We start from the raw sequence: 15,191 nt of genomic DNA, 5'->3' as shown, positions 1-15,191 counted from the left end.
AGGGTTTGTTGAGTATATGAAATGGTACATTGACACTATGCAAATATGAGTGATTTGCCTGAAATTGTAAGATCCCAGAATGCAAGGATTAAATTTCTCTAATCTGCTCTGTACAATGTTCAATTTAACTGATTTCTGTGACCTTAATCACTTTTTTAAAATTATGAAGATGGTGGTTTAAAATTATATCTTAATTTGGAAATAGGATTGCCTTCAATGACAAAACAATTATTTTCTACATTTAAAAATTGTTTATCAAGCTCTGATACTTAAACTTACCAAAGGAGAAAAAAAGGCACTCTGACTTTGAGAACCCCAAATGGATACAGCTAAGAAGTAATATAGGTTTGCCCTGGAAATAGGAGCATAGGGTTATGAAAAGATTGTAACCAGTAGATTAAGCATTTATTGGCATGGAAATCAGGCTAGGTGAATGAGTCTTTGGTGGCAGGGTATTTCTGATAGGGGACCATTGACACAGAAGGGAAGCGCACAGGGGCTCTATGTTGCTTGAATTCTAGTTTTAGCCAGGGAGAAAAGATAGAGGTGTTGGCACTGCTGAGACAGTTGTGAGGAAAAATGGAACAGGAAGCATAACAATTTGGGTGATAAAGGCTTTCCACACTTAGAGGCCAGCCACCAGTGTGTCTCTTCCCCGGGGCTCTTGGTGCAGCCGGCCGGTGGAAATGGCAGGGCTTCCCTTGTATGTTCCATCAGTGAGGAAATAGGGTGCAGTAAACCCAAACTGAGTGAAACAACAATTGAGCACAGTTGGAGAAGTAGAAGTTAGTCCTTAGAAAGTTTTCTTTTCACTCTTAAATGATAGCTTTTATCCTTATATGTTCAGTGTACAAATTTTAGAGAATATTGACTAATAAGAATTATTTTTATTAATTACACTCCCATTAATCAGAGTATTGATTGCCACTTTGAGTATATTTTACTTGTGATTATTTTGCATGTATTTACATATGCATACACAACACATACTACTTTAATAGCCCGTTTTTATACTTTGTGTTGTTGTTTAGTTGTTAAGTTGTCCAACTCTTTGCAATCCCATGGACTGTAACCTGCCAGGCTCCTCTGTCCATGGGATTTTCCAGGCAAGAATAATGAAGTGGGTTGCCATTTCCTCCTGCAGGTGATCTTCCCAACCCAGGGATTGAACCCAGGAACCCACATCTCCTGCATGGCAGGTAGATTGTTTACTGCTAAGTCAGTAAAAAGAAGCCCCATTTTTATACTTAAGAGTATAATATAAGCAAATTTCTGAATCTTTTCATATTTATCTGGATAGCTTTATGACAACAGAGATAATGATAACATGGTGTTCTATTTTATGTATGTATCATAATTTATTTCTACTGAATATCTAGGTTATTTTCAATTTTTACTATTATAAATATTTACTATACTAGTCAATGTAACAGTAATCCAAGTTTATGCCCCAACCACTAATGCCGAAGAAGCTGAACAGTTCTATGAGCACTTACAAGACCTTCTAGAACTAACACCAAAAAAGGATGTCTTTTTTATCATAGGGGACTGGAATGCAAAAGTAGGAAGTCAAGAGATATCTGGAGTAACAGGCAAGTTTGGCCTTGAAGTACAGAATGAAGCAGAACAAAGGCTAACAGAATTTTGCCAAGAGAACGCACTGGTCATAGCAAACACCCTCTTCCAACAACACAAGAGACGACTTTACACATGGACATCACCAGATGGTCAATACAAAAATCAGATTGATTATTTTCTTTGCAGCCGAAGATGAAGAAACTCTATATAGTCAGCAAAAACAAGACCAGGAGCTGACTGTGGCTCAGATCATGAACTCCTTATTGCAAAATTCAGACTTAAACTGAAGAAAATAGGGACAGGGAAGCCTGGCATGCTGCCGTCCTTGGGGTCACAAGGAATCTGACACTACTGAGCGACTGATCTGAACTATTATAAACATCACTGGAATGAACTTTCTTCTGCCTAAATCTTTGTCAGCATTCATAATTATATCCTTTGGACTAATTCCAGGAAATAGAATTGTTGAAGCAAAGACAGTGATGTTTATACATTTTGCCAAATTGACCTTAAGAAGTGTTGAACCAATTGTTACTACTGTTTCTAGAGAAAGTCACTGTTGTTGTTCAGTTGCTAAGTTGTGGCTGAGCTTTTGTGACCCCATGGACTGCAGCATGCCCAACTTCCCTGTCCTTCACCCTCTCCCGGAGTTTGCTCAAACTCATGTCCGTTGAGTCAGTGTTGCCATCCAACCATCTCATTCTATTTATCACTGAAAACATTTGCCAGTATGATAGATAAAAGCGGTATTTCCTTGTCTTATTTGCATTCATTGATTATTACTGAGGTTGATTTTCAAGTGTTTAAAATGATTTTTATAATGTATGTTGATCATTTATATTATTCTCAATTGATTTTGTGTCCTTCGCCCATTTTTCTATTGGAGTGTTCATCTTTTTATTGATCTGTAGGAGCTCTTTATATATTATCATTGTCACATTATAAGTAATTCCTTAATTCTTTAAAATCTCTTGTTCTTATTTAACTTAATTTTAGTTTATTTTAATAGGAAGAGTGACTGTGTACTTCTGTGCTTTCCTCCTTCAGTTTTTCATGTTGTTGACAGAAACTTGAGTGTCTGGCTTGCTAAGAAAGTGGCTTCAGTTGCTTGGTAGCAGCCCAAATTAGCAGAAAGCTTAGACTCTTCAGAGGTTCCCCCTGGTGACTATATGGTATGCTCTTCTGAGTCACCAAATCATTTATCTTTATCTAGGGGCAGTGTTTTCACTGTACCAAACTCTTCCTTTGTTTATATTTTCAGATGAGGGCATGTTTCAGAGTTCAGATTATCCTTAGGAACTGACATATTTCTTTTGGAATAAAGACCAGGATAAATATAAATTTTTAAATATGGTGGTTTGGCTGACTCCATTCAGTAGAGACTCTTGCCAGAAGTAAGAGTAATTTATATAAGCACCAGACAGGTGCTACTGGTTCTCTCCATGGTGAAACTGTAAGAAATATTAGTCAGTTAGTTCCAACACTGTAATTCAAGCACCCGGTTTTCCACAGGTGCTTTGTTTTCAGGATTTTGACAGTCATAAACATTTTGCCAATGTGTTTTACTAACTTCCCTGCATTCCCCCTGGCATTTTAAAGCCATTTAAATTTTTTATTGGACTATAGTTGATTTACAATGTTGTGTTACTTTCTATGACATAGCAAAGTGAATAAACTATAGACAGACACATATCCACTCTTTTCTTAGATTCTTTTCCCATATAGGTCATTACAAGGTAGAATAGAGGTCCCTAAAGCATTTTTTCCTAAAGTATTTTTTGATGTGGACCATTTTTAAAAGCTTTATTGAATTTGTTACAACATTGCTTCTGTTTTATGTTTGAGTGTTGTGACCTAGAGGCATGTGGGATCTTAGCTCCCTTTCCAGGGATTGAACCCACACCCCTTGCATTGGAAGGCAAAGTCTTAACCACTGGACTGCCAGGGAAGTCCCTCCCTAGAGCATTTTAAAGCAAACCTCTGACCCCATTTTATAACACCTGTGAATACTTTAGTGGGCATCTCTAGGCCTTCCCACGTGACTCAGTGATGAAGAATCTGCCTGCAGAACAAAAGGCAGAGGAGAATGCAGTTCGAGCCCTGGGTCAGGAAGATCCCCCGGAGGAGGAAATAGCAACCCATGCCAGCATTCTTGGGCTTCCCTGGTGGCTCAGACCGTTAAGAATCCACCTGCAATGCAGGGAACCTGTGTTCCATCCCTGGGTCAGGAAGATCGCCCGGAGGAGGAGATGGCAGCCCACCCCAGCATTCTTGCCTGGAGAATCCCATGGACAGAGGATCCTGGTGGGCTATAGTCCATGGGGTCGCAGAGTCAGACTTGACTGTGCGGGCAGGCCACACACATCTCTAACTGCTTAGAATCTTTCAAAGCACCAGCTAATATTATCAAACTGAACACAAATAATAATTTTGTATCATCTCTTTCTCAGTTACGTTAAATTTCTTCTAATTTTGTCAAAGATGTTGCTTTACATTGATTTGTTTGACTCAGAATCCAGAAAAGGTCTACTCATTGGATGTGACTGTTCTGTCTCTTAGGACTCTTTTATTATAAAGCAGCTCCCCTCCCTGCTTTCTTTCACACTATTGATTTGTGGGAGAAACTGGGTCATTTGTCTTTAAAAGGTCCCAATTTTTGGATTTTGCTTTTTTCAAAGCTACGTTCTCTCTTCCTTGTAGTTAGAACTAGAGGGTTGATTACATTGAGATTCAATCAATATTCCTAGGCAAGACTGTTTCATAAGTGATGGGTGTACTTCCCATTGCATTATATTATGAGGTGCCTCAGGTCTGATAGTCCCATCTTTAATGATGTTTTGATTGATTAGTGAGTTCAGATGTTGTCAACATAGTCTCTCCATTATTAAGTTCCCCACCAACATTTCACCTAATAGTTTTAGCGTTCATTGATGTATGTTGTCTAGATCCATCATTTCATTGAGAGTTGAAAAGTTCTGATTTTTAATCTTACTATTTCTTATGCATGTACTATCTGCAATTATTTTTAAAAGCATTTTTTTTTTTTTAAATATTATTTTATTAGTTGGAGGCCAATCACTTTACAACATTTCAGTGGGTTTTGTCATACATTGGCATGAATCAGCCATATAGTTACACGTATTCCCCATCCCGATCCCCCCTCCCACCTCCCTCCCCACCCGACTCCTCAGGGTCCTCCCAGTGCACCAGGCCCGAGCACCTGACTCATGTATCCCACCTGGGCTGGTGGTCCGTTTCACCATAGATAGTATACATGCTGTTCTTTCAAAACATCCCACCCTCACGTTCTCCCCCAGAGTTCAAAAGTCTGTTCTGTACTTCTGTGTCTCTTTTTCTGTTTTGCATATAGGGTTATCGCCACCATCTATCTAAATTCCGTATATATGTGTTAGTATACTGTAATGTTCTTTATCTTTCTGGCTTACTTCACTCTGTATAATGGGCTCCAGTTTCATCCATCTCATTAGAACTGATTCAAATGAATTCTTTTTAACGGCTGAGTAATATTCCATGGTGTATATGTACCACAGCTTCCTTATCCATTCATCTGTTGATGGGCATCTGGGTTGCTTCCATGTCCTGGCTATTATAAACAGTGCTGCGATGAACATTGGGGTGCACGTGTCTCTTTCAGATCTGGATTCCTCAGTGTGTATGCCTAGAAGTGGTATTGCTGGGTCATATGGCAGTTCTATTTCCAGTTTTTTAAGAAATCTCCACACTGTTTTCCATAGTGGCTGTACTAGTTTGCATTCCCACCAACAGTGTAAGAGGGTTCCCTTTTCTCCACACCCTCTCCAGCATTTATTGCTTGTAGACTTTTGGATAGCAGCCATCCTGACTGGCGTGTAATGGTACCTCATTGTGGTTTTGATTTGCATTTCTCTGATGATGAGTGATGTGGAGCATCTTTTCATGTGTTTGTTAGCCATCTGTATGTCTTCTTTGGAGAAATGTCTGTTTAGTTCTAGAACACTTTCTAACACCATACACAAAAATAAACTCAAAATGGATTAAAGATCTAAATGTAAGACCAGAAACTATAAAACTCCTAGAGGAGAACATAGGCAAAACACTCTCCGACATAAATCACAGCAAGATCTTCTATGACCCACCTCCCAGAATATTGGAAATAAAAGCAAAAATAAACAAATGGGACCTAATGAAAATTAAAAGCTTTTGCACAACAAAGGAAACTATAAGTAAGGTGAAAAGACAGCCCTCAGATTGGGAGAAAATAATAACAAATGAGGAAACAGACAAAGGATTAATCTCAAAAATATACAAGCAACTCCTGAAGCTCAATTCCAGAAAAATAAACGACCCAATCAAAAAATAAAAGCATTTTTTTAATCAGCAATTTAGTTGTATAGAAATGCAATTCATATAGGAAAGGCAAGACATATACTTCATTCTTTCCTACTCTTTATTAAATTTCAGTAGTGAGTTAGTGGCCTTAGCAACTCCTAATAGAGTTCAATTAGGTTTTTTTTCCCCCCAATATCATTATGAGCTCTTGGACTTTTCCATTTTTGATTCATTTCAATCCATTGTCATAATTATTCTTTTTGATGTTCAAGTTGTCCTATCTTAGGCCAGACAGAGCCCCTCAATTTGACTCTTGTATCCTTTAGACATGATTCTGTTAGTCTTTGCTATTGTGTGTGTGTGTGTGTGTGTGTGTGTGTGTGTGTGTGTATACATATTAAATTCATATATATTATATATATATGAAAGTGAAAGTGTTACTCAGTCGTGTCCAGCTCTTTGTGACCCCAGGGACTGTAGCCTGCCGGGCTCCTCTGTCCCTGGAATCCTTCAGGCATTTCCAGCATTGCAGGTGGACTCTTTACCGTCTGAGCCAATGAGGAAGCCCTATATATTTAATATATATATGTATATATAGAAAATATGTTTAAATTTTATTGAAGTATAGTTGATTTACAATGTTAAGTTCTTCTATACAGCAAAGTGACTCAGTTATACATATATGTATGTTCTTTTACATATTCTTTTCCATTATGGCTTATACAGGATATTGAGTATAATTTCCCAGGCTATACAGTAGGACCTTGCTGTTTATCCATTCTGTATATAGTGGTTTGCATCTGCTGAATCCCAAACTCCCAGTCTTTCCTTCCTTACTCTCCCTCCCCTTTGGAATCACAGGTGTGTTTTCTCTCTGTGAGTCTGGTTCACATGTGTTCGTTTCTGTTGTATTTTGGATCTCACATGTGAGTGACACCGTTACCACTTTTCTTTCTCTGACGTGCTTCACCTAGTATGATAACTCTAGGCCCATCCATATGGCTACAGATGGCGTTATCTCGCCCTCCTTCTCATCTGTCATCTGTTTATTTTCAGTTAGCTTCCCTGGTGGCTCAGACAGCAGAGAATCTGCCTTCAGTACTGGAGACCCAGGTTCCATCCCTGGGTCAGAAGGGAATGGCAGCCCACTCCAGTATTCCTGCCTGGAGAATTCCATTGGCAGAGGAGTCTGGTGGGCTACACTCCATGGGGTTGCAAAGAGTTGGGCAAGATTGAGCAGCCAACACTTTCATTTCACTTTCGGAGAAGAATTGCTTTACAATGTTGTGTTGATTTCTGCTGTACAGCAGCATGAATCGGCCACAAGTATGCATATATCTCCTCCCTCTTGCACTCCCTCCCACCCACCCCCATCCCACCCCTCTAGGTTGTCATGGTTGAATAATACTCCATGGGATGTGTGTACCACATCTTTATCCACTCGCCTGTTGATGGACATTTCGGTTGTTTCCATGTCTTGGTTACTGTGAATAGTTCTGCTGTGAACACAGGGGTGCATGCATCTTTTTGAGTTATAGTTTTGTTTGGGAATATGCCCAGGAGTTGGACTGCTGGATAGCTTGTATATTTTTAGCACAATAGCCTCACTCCACCTAGCCAACAATCCCTAAAGCAAGACCTGAAGTTTCTCTACCTCACTGAGTCTGGACTCTTTAGAAGACATATTAAGCTTCACTATCTTTAGAATTTAATTCTTCTCAGACTCAAATGTTACACTGAAAAACAAATTCAGGTACCAAACAGGCACTCAATCAATGTGTATCATCATATTAAATTCTATTCTGTAGAGCCACATATTTCACATGCTAATGTAAGCAATATGTGGACCCGGGATAATTTAGCTCATTTCCATGAACATCTCTAAGCCCACACATATTGTTGTATCTTTATAAAAGAGCTTAAACACACATCTATCAAGCTTAAAAATATCTTTGTGCAATTCTTTCTGTCATTTGGCTTATTAGCATTCTCCTCACAGTGCTTTGCTTATCTAAATTTAATAAGATGAAAGGTTGATGCTGAGAGAAGCCTTTGGACAGATTCGTTACCTTAGCAACCTTGCCCAGACTTCCTCGGCCTTGACCCAGCTACAAAGTCCTTCCCTGGCTAACAAGATGCTCTTAATGACAGCTGACTAGAACTTAGGTCCAGTGATAAAAATGACTTCTAATCTGGACAGTAACCTTTGGAGGAATATTATCTTTATCAGATTTCCCAAAGAATCCAAGTACTAAATGTAGTTCCACTAATAACTATATTCATAAGGCCATCATGCTTAAGTACTTCTGGGAAGGCATTAGTAACAGGAAATTATTTCAGAATAATTGCTAACTTTGCTGCAGAAAGTAGAAGCTGACAGCCCAATGATTTTGTGTTGGTCACCATCATTAGATGCCAGTGTCCTGAAATATTATAAAATTGTCTGTATAAAGGAACTATTGTCACTGCCCCATTAGTTCCAACTTTCAATCATGTTGGGGACATTTGAATGCCTTTTGGAGGTTCAAATTACATATACAGATTTGTTGGTTAGGTGGTTTCGATACTGAAAAAAAAAATCAATTTCTACCTCAGCAGATACCTTAGATTATCATAAGAATGTTCTTATAGCTGCTAATTCTAGAAATCTCTGTATGAATAAAATTACAATTAAGTAATTACTAACTTAGTTATTCACCACCTATTGAGTACTTTGAGTATTAAATCCATCATAACTTGCAGATATTTCTCTGGCACGCACTCAGATGATTACAGCACTTGTTTACAGATGATACCTTTTATGATTAGTCAGTGTCCATGCTGTGTCATTGACAAAAGTTTGAAAATGGAATCTTTACACAATGAAACATTGGATTCAAGATTGAGCTTTATTTCTAAGACACTTATTTAGATGCTTTTGCCCTGATTCAACAAATCTTATTTTGTAACTGAACCAAAGATCCATCATTAAAAAAAGAATCTAGCAGTGTAGGCAGATTTTCATAGTTCTAGTGCAAAATAAGGAAATGTTTTTACTTATCTTGAAGAGAAATTAAAGATATTATAAGTTTCTTTTCAGTATATATTAAGGAAACTATGTGCTTAGGAGAGTTTGGGTGGTTTGGATTTTTATCAGTGGTGCAAATTAGATCCTGTTACGTACTGTCCAAATTAGATCCTGCTATGGACTGAATGTTTGTGTCCCCCCAACATTCACGGGTAGAAATGCTAACCCCAGTGTGATGGTATTAGGAGGTGGGGCCTTTGGAAGGTTGTTAGGTTTAGATGAGGTCATGAGGATGGAACTCCTGTGGTAGGATTAGTGCCTTTATAGAAAAGGACAAGACACCAGAGCTTCCTCTCTCCATCAGGTGAATTTACAGTGAGAAGGGAGCCAGGAAGAGTGCCATCTCCATGAACTGAATTTGCTGGCACCTTGAACATGTACTTTCCAGCCTCTGGTACTGTGAGAAATAAATGTCTGTTGTTTAAGTCACCCAGTCTATGGTATTTTGTTATAGCAACCCAAGCTGACTGAGATCCTGAAAATTTACATATCTTTAGTTTAGGTCAGTACCTCTCTCCATCAGAAGTCATTCCACCGCATTACTTACTTCTGGTTAAGCACACATTTGTGAAGTCCTCACATGTGCCACTCTGCTAAGAACTGGGTTTCTGTAATGAGTCACAAGCCTTATCCTGGCAGAAAACCTAATCCAACAGAAAATATGCATACATAAGCATAGCAAAGATGAGTAATAAAAGGTTTCATTAAGAGTTAAAACAAGAAAAAAATGGAAATTCCATTCTTACTTTTTACACAACTGTCAGAGGAAATATTGTATCTTATGTTGAACAGTATCCATGGAATAAAGGCAAAAAATTTATTTCATTAAATTTTTGTTGGTGTCTTAAAGAATTGGCACATGTAACTTTTCTTAAAAGATGTAAATCATGTAATTAACTCATATTTCTCATTTTTTTGAGTGTTAGGAAGCCCGGAGATAAAAACTCAAAGCTCAGTCTTGGGATAGTGAAGAACTCCAGCCTAAGTTTTTATCTTCACCAATTGCAAGATCCATATGTAACCTTTGGAATTGCCCTTTGTCGTCATCATTTTGGGGTACTGTAACAGAATACTGTAGACTGGGAGGTTTAAACAGCAGAGATTTATTTCTTGTAGTTCTGCAGGCTGTGTGACAGTCAGAGATCAGGGTGCCAACAGGGTCCGGTTCTTAGTGAAGATCCTTTTCCTGGTTGATAGGTGGCTGCCTTTTTGATGTATCCTCACGTGGTGGGGAAAGAGAGAGAGGGGGAGGGGGGAGAGAGAGAGAACTCTAGTCTTTTCTTCTTCTTTGCTGTCATTTAGTTGCTAAGCTGTGTCCGACATTTTTGTGACCCTGTGGACTGTAGTCCACCAGGCTCCTCTGTCCATGGGATTTCCCAGGCAAGAACACTGGAGTGGGTTGCCATTTCCTACTCCAGGGGATCTTCCTGACCCAGGGGTAGAACCCGCTTCTCCTGCAAGACTCCTGCATTGCAGGCGGATTCGTTAGCACTGAGCCACCATCTCATCATCTGGGTTTTACTCTCATGACCTCATCTAGACCTAATCACTTCATAAAGGTTCCACCTTCTAATACTATCTAGTATTATATTGGTGGTGGTTATACTTTCCATATGTGAATTGGGTGGGGGAACATAAACATCCAGTCCATAATACACTTCCTTATCAGAAAGAGGTTCAGAAACCCGTCTTTAAAACTCAGTGATTTCTGCCCCTCTGGGAACCTTCCTGAGAAATTTCCCTAATTTCTTACCAGGATGCTTTTACCTTCTCTTCTTTCTTTCTACTCACCTGTCTGTATCTGCCCAGGAGATTTAAAGCATTCTCCCGTATGTAGCAGGTGCAACCCCCAGTCCAGTATTTAGGTGGGCAAGAAATAAGACCCTTATTTTTGTTTGTCTCAACTTACTGTGTCCAGTTCCTGCTCTGCTAGGGCAGCACAAACTCAGTACCAGTCAATATCATGTCACTGCCTAGCTTCCGAGGGACTTCACACAACTCCAGGGCATTTAGAGCATATTTGGTCTCTAATTTTATCTGTGCATAGGAGAATCCATGGAGAGGTCTGTTGTTCTGTGGGGACATGGGTCTACACCTTTGCTGCTGAGATGTACCTGGTTCTTGTCCATTTAGCTTGTTCAGGCTGGTCACTTTGTTATCTAGGAACTTGTTTTGGCCAAAATAGTTAATTGTACTTTTCCCAAGCTGTGTTAGATATGTGAATTTCTGGAGGATATCCACAGCCCATCTGCCTATATTTACTCTGAACCCCTTTTCTCCTTTTAGAAAGATGGGCAAGGAAGAAGGCTGCTAGAAACATCTGATATCTCGTAACTTCCTTAAGCAAGCCTTTCTTCCTTTAGGAAACTTTCCTCGTCTCTTCAACTCAAGCTTGTTTACTTGTTTTTCATTTTCCAATAAAACTCTGCAGCATATACCATTTATTTGCTGATCAATGTTCAGTGGTTTTCCCCTAATCTCATGCCAGGAAAAGTTATCTTCCTTTAAAAAGTTTGCTAATGTGGCTATATAGCCCATTAAATGAATTAATAAATTACATGAATCATGATTTGAATGGCTATGTCCATTTTCAAACAGGGTCCTAATTCCAAAACTCTTTATAAGATTTGGAAATATTAATATGACACTTGCAAGAATTAAAAAAATAAAAATTGTTTATGTCTACTCTTCTGGAGTTTTATTATAAATTTGTTTACTGGCACTGCTTAATCTTATTTGCTTTATTAGATCATTTGTTACTGCTCTTTGAGATTTCAATAAACTCTTTAATAAACATCAAAACTTGAGAGAGTTCATCATTCCCTGTTATCTCTCCACAAACACTTGTTAACCCCATCCTGCCATCACTTTTGTGCCAAGCAGATCACCTAGACATTAGTTTATGATTTATTTATTTTTCTTTATGTAGGCAGTAGACATTATGTGCAGAAACCAGTTATAATGCAATTCAGCACAGTGCCACTAATCAAATTACTCCTTCCAAAGATGGCAGCTGGGAATGTTCACTATAGAAATATCTGTCTTTAGGATGATTTCTAAAATCAAATTGCTGTAAACATAACCAAGAATTATAAAGACTGTCTCTGTCAAGACACCTCTTGAGGTAGGAAAAGATGATTTTCCAGAAAAGAGAATTCTAGCCTTTTCTTAAGGGTAAATTATTCTTTAATTGTGTGGATGTTATATATTCTGGTCATAAACTATACCTGCCGAATGTGTCACTGGTCAGGTTAGGTATAATTTTGTCAGCCTTAAGCATTCATAAATTCAGTTTGGGAATCTGTCCTAAGGCACCCCTGTTTATCATAATAGTGCTTCCCTCATAGCTCAGCTGGTAAAGAATCCACCTGCAGTGCAGGAGACCCTGGTTCAATCCCTGGGTCAGGAAGATCCCCTGGAGAAGGGATAGGCTACCCACTCCAGTATTCTTGGGCTTCCCTTGTGGCTCAGCTGGTAAAGAATCCGCCTGCAATGTGGGAGACCTGGGTTAGATCCCTGGGTTGGGAAGATCCCTGGAGAAGGGAAAGGCTACCCACTCCAGTATTCTGGCCTGGAGAATTCCACAGACTGTATAGTCCATGGGGTTGCAAAGAGTCGGATGCGACTTTCACTTTCCTTTGATTTAGAAAAAGACTGTGGCACTTGGGAACAAATACAAAGGGAAAATAGACATCTTTGATTCCTTTTTTTTTTCTTTTACATTTTGTATCCAGATGATCACTAAGTCCTACTGATTTACCTCCGAAAATAGAGGTCCCGTTGTATCTTCTGTTGCCTTATTTAAGCTGACTTTCATCTCTTGCTGGGGCAACAGCCATGTAGCTTCCCAACTAGTCACCCTCCGTGGAGTGTGTCCATCTCGAAGCCTGTATATATCCTGTTCTAGGATGATGAATCCAGAACTCGACTCTGCCCATCTCATTCTCTTGCTTAGAACCTTTAAAGGCACCGCAGGCCTGAGTTCTGTAGTCTGTACTACAAAGCTTTCAAAATTGCATCCCAGTGATGCTTCTTAGGACACATCCCTGCTGCAGACTTTGTGCCCTTACAACAGTTTACCATCCACCCCAAGCTGTTTCTCACTTCCAGCTTTGTCTTGATGCATAACAGCTACTGAGGTATGATGGATGGTTGGAACCTAAAACAGAGGAATGCTGTTGGTCCACGACTCTGGGTTCAAGCAGCAGCATGTGTGGACAGAGCACTGGGTTTTTGCTGTTCACTTGTACCTAGCATCTGCACTTCTTACAGCCATACGGTCTTTCCATTTTGGGCAAGTATTCTGTCTTTTCATTGATTAAAATGAACATGCAGTTTAGCTTGTGTCTGGCACAAAATAAAAATGTGGGAAATGTTAATTTCCTTTCTTTTCCTAAAATGCCATCAAATTCTTGGGTTTAAGAGAGCAGTCAATTTTGCTTACAAGTGTTGAAGATCAGTTACAGCTGGTTTCTTTTCTGGGGCTGCCTCACATGTCTGCAATTATGACAGAACATAGAAACAAAACATCTTGAAACTCATTCCATAGAAGATGAACAATGAAATTTTTATTGTCTATGTGTAATATTTTAATGGATTTTCCTACTGGATTTCTCCTAGAAGTGAGGTAATGCAGACCTGGATGTGTACTATTTGAAGGAGGGGAATGAAAGGGAAAAAACCAGAATTGTGTGGTACCTCTTGCAGGTACATGAACGAGAAAGTATGAAAGGTATGCACGGCAACATTCACATATCTGACCTACTTCACAAATTTTGCCTGTGGCTGGCTTTTTCAGGTCGAGAGTCTGAAAGGATAATGAACTTTGTGTCAGTGGTTGAAAAACAGAAAATAAAGGGTGTCTGGCCAATGTCCTTAACTTTGAGCCAGGCATCCTGATGAGAAAGTAAGAAGGAAGAGAAGCAGATGGAAGAATCAGGAGCAGATGCAAGTTATTTAAAAGTAATACAATAATTCAGCAGGAATGGAGTGGAAATTCAGCAACTTATTGGGTATGACATTTGGATAAATTAAACTGAACAGAACTAGGAAACACCAGATAGAAAAAGCAAAATGAGGGTGAAAGCTAGCAGATAAGGAAAGGAAAAGGAGTAAATGAAAAAAAGAGTTTAAGGCAAAGGCAAAGTCATTCACATTTTCCATATATGTTTAACATCCAGATTTTCATTTTTTAAAGCAAAAAATTAATCATACATATTTATAAGTAACCAGTCATTTAATGCCAAGTAAATAAAAAATGGTCTGATTTACTGATTTTCCTCCTTGTTGCCCCTTTATGGCAAACTCACAGATATGCATACACACACTTGCATCCTCACACAAGACATATTTAGGAATACACACATATATCCATCCAGTCATAGCCTCACATACACAGACACATGCATCACATGTATCACTTTTAATGGTTTTGTGAGATGAAATTTTCAGATTTAGTTTAGTTCATTGCAAAGGCAATAAAAACTTTATGAAATACACATATTCCCTTTTAGCAGGGATCTGCCTCTTATTTTAATTGCTCAGTTTTGATCTGTAGATGCTCCATGGGTTATAGGGTAGTAGGGGTAGAATTATAGATGGACTAAAGAGTTAGGCGATACTGGTTGGAAGCTAGGCAGGTGAAAGATAAATCAAGCCAGAATGAACTCCAAGAAAAGAGGATACATAAACAGCTAAATCTGAAACACAAAAATGTCTATTAAGTAGAGATAGGGGAGAAGGAAATGGCAACCCACTCCAGTATTCTTGCCTGGAAAAGTCCATGGACAGAGGAGCCTGGCGGGCTGCAGTCCATGGGATTACATGACTGAGCATGTGTGCACGAGGGTGGAGGGAGATGGGTTGGTAGCAATAAAGTGGTAGAACTAAAAAAAAAAAAGTAGAGATAGGAACAACTATTTGTCAAAATTTCTAATATTGATTGTTAATCTTTCTGCACGAGAATCATACTGTGGCCATTCTTACTGATTTATTAAATTGATATATTGCTTTTAGACATTAAGGAACATGGCTTGCTTCGTCTCAATCAACATTAAGAAACTTCAAGTGGAATTCTGAATTTCACTTACTAATGAGTTGGTTTCAAGACAGACTGAGTTCATTTGTCAACCTTAGCTTTGCAGGGTAATATTCTGGCTCATGTCTTCAAAGTAAATTTGACTCAGCCTATTGGACATGGAAACAAGCTTCTAAATAA

The 15,191-nt window shown here is 38.9% G+C and overlaps 1 pseudogene; it reads left to right on the top strand.

The window, feature by feature from the left end:
- LOC136159108 (17S U2 SnRNP complex component HTATSF1 pseudogene) overlaps positions 1-15,191 on the top strand; it is a 210,718-nt pseudogene that overhangs the window by 141,312 nt on the left and 54,215 nt on the right.

This window comes from Muntiacus reevesi, chromosome 1, assembly GCF_963930625.1.
Source record: "Muntiacus reevesi chromosome 1, mMunRee1.1, whole genome shotgun sequence".
NCBI lineage: Eukaryota > Metazoa > Chordata > Mammalia > Artiodactyla > Cervidae > Muntiacus > Muntiacus reevesi.
Note: the sequence above shows the minus strand (reverse complement) of the source record. Positions and strands in the feature narration are given on the sequence as shown.